A 3,039-nucleotide genomic window follows, 5' to 3' on the forward strand; every position below is an offset into this window, starting at 1 on the left:
TTTGTTCCTGCTTGTTTATGTGGTTTGAGGTTTTTTTTTTTTTTCTCTTGTATTTATTTTTTGGTGGTGTTTTTATTTTCTTTTTCTAATTGAGTGAGAGATAGCAACTGTTCCCACACAACCCCACAACCCAACCATACCTGAATCTCCTTAAACCCCACCCACTGAATCTCCTTAAACCCCACCCCAACACTTGCTTTTGCACCAACTGACCAATGATAGCCAGTGGCCAATACTAGCTCAAATCAACCTCAACTGATCTTTATGGACAACTAACAGAGATATGTGCACCCACTCTCATTCTCTGTCACATCTACTAGAAGACAGGCAGTGAATGCCTAAGGGCTAACAACTAACAAATAGAGGAGCACAGTACCCTGTTCACACAGATATATCAAAACAATATATAGGAAAAAATAATAATCTTGGGTGAATCATACCAACACGCAATCACAAGTTAAACATAAATACACCAACATCACAATGTTTTGGAAACAACTGATCATCCCAGTCCAAATAAAGAAGCAGGACAGGATAGTAGAAACAAGAGGGTGTGATACAAACCCAGAAACCATTCCTGAGAAAGAAGCAGCATTAGAAATCTCTGATAAGAAATTCAAAATAATTATATATGGGCATTTTCAATTCAACAAGAGACAGAGCAAGAAAAACACTGACAGGATCAAGTGGAAAATGACAAAATTAAGGAAAACACAGAAAAATTCTAGAAAAAATTGCAAAAATCATGCAAGAGTAAAATGAAAAAATAAACAAAAAATTAGAAATTATACAAAAACAACAAATAGAAATCTAGAGGATTAATAATCAGACTTTAGAGATAGATAACGCATTACATGGGCAAAGGAGTAGAATTAGTTCAATGGAAGACAGAATTAATGAGATTGAAGACAAATACCTCAAAACTACTTTGGTAAGGGATCAATCAGGAAAAAAAAAAAAAAAAAAGATAAAAAGAAAATGAAGAAAGCCTAAGATTCATATGGGATATCATCAACAGGAATAAACTACATATAATCAGAATTCCAGCACAGAAAGAAAGAAATAAAACCACACAGAAAATTGTCAAAGATTTGTTGGAAGATAATTTCCCTAATAAAATGAAAGATGAGAATATACCCATTCAAGAAGTTCAATGACTTTTAAACATAATAGACTCAAAAAGGAAATTACCAAGACATATCATCATCAAACTCACCAAAACCAAAGACAAAGAAAGAATCCTGACAACAGCCAGAAAAAAGGAACAGTTACCTACAAAGTGTAAGTAAGATTAGGTTCTAATTTCTCAGCAGAAACCATACAGAAAATAAGACAATGGAATGATATATATTAAACCCTTAAAAAAAAATCTAACCCAAAATTGTATACCTAACAAAATTGTCCCTCAAATATTATGGTGAAATTAGGAGATTTCCAGACAAACAGAAATTAAGAGAATTTATTAAAACCAGATGAACCTTACAAGAGATACTAAAGGGAGTCTTTGGTATAGGGAACCAATAATGGCAAACAACAAGCAACTACTAACACACATTATGACCAAACCCAGAAACCAACCCAGTTATTGAGATATCCAAAGTAATATAAGATTAGAAGACTGTAAACAGGGAACCAGAGACATCAATTTGTAAATTAGAACAACTACAAACCAAAAAGAGGGAATATATAATGTATTACAGAACTTCTAAATGGTGAGAAAGTCAAGACAATTGCAAGATAGAACAGACTGTATTAAACTTGGGAACAAAATGATAACTCACAGGGTAACCTCAAAGAAAAATAATAAACCTTCACATCAAAATTAAAAAAAAAAAAATAATAAATATTAAGCAAATATGAGAGCAACAGCAACAAATGAGATGATAACATGTTTCATAAACAAAATGAGTTCAGCACAGAAAATTATATGGAACAAAGAAATCAGCAAGAACAGGAAAAAACACATAACAAAATGACATCAATAAATACATACTTGTCTATAATTACACTGAATGTAAATTAAATGGATTAAACACACTAACTTAAGATCCAGAAAGTTGCACACTAGATAAAAAAATATGACCCATCAAAATGTTGTTTATGAGACAGCCACATAAACACAAAGACAAAAATAGACTAAAAATCAAAGGTTAGAAAAAGATATATCAAGTAAATTGAAATAAAAAAATAGAGCAGAAATGGCAATATTAGTTTCAGATAAAATAGACTTTGATACGAAAACAACCATAGGAGACAAGGAAGGACATTTTATAATGATTAAAGGACAAATTGAGCAAGAGGACATAACTGTAATAAATATTTATGCACCCAATTAAATCAACCAAAAAAAAAAAAAAAAAAAAAAAAAAAAAAAAAAAAAAAAAAAAAAAAAAAACCATTGTCATAGAGTGAGTTCCAACTCACAGTGACCCTTCCTTGGGTTTTGGAGGCAGTATCTCTATGGAAGCAGATTACCCAATCTTCTTTCCAAGGAGTGGCTGATGAGTTTGAACCACCAGCCTTCTGGTTAGCAGTCACATGCCTTAGGCACTATGCCACCAGCACCCAATGAAGGTGTCCCAAAATACATAAAGCAGACTAACAGAATTGAAAAGACAAATAAATAAATGACTCCACAGTAATAGTGGGAGACTTTAATATAACACTTTCAATAAAAGATAGAACAACTAGAAAGAAACTCAACAAAGATGCAGAAGAACTAAACAATACAGTCAACCATCTTGACCTTATACACATCTATATGCACTTCACCTAATAACAACAAATATACCTTCTTTTCTGGCACATATGGAACATTCTCCAGGATAGACCATATGTTATGCCATAAAGAAAGCCACAATAAAGTTTCAAATATTGGAATACAGTAAAGTATCTTCTCCAGACATAATGCTATAAAATTAGAAATCAACACTAAGAAGACTAACTGAAAAAGACCAAACACATGGAAACTGATCAACACTCTGCTTAAAAACAACAGGGTAAGAGAAGAAATAAAAACTAAAATTAAAAAAAAAAAAA

This window comes from Orycteropus afer, unplaced genomic scaffold (assembly GCF_000298275.1).
Source record: "Orycteropus afer afer isolate SDZICR_OR568_19922 unplaced genomic scaffold, OryAfe1.0 scaffold00125, whole genome shotgun sequence".
Lineage (NCBI taxonomy): Eukaryota > Metazoa > Chordata > Mammalia > Tubulidentata > Orycteropodidae > Orycteropus > Orycteropus afer.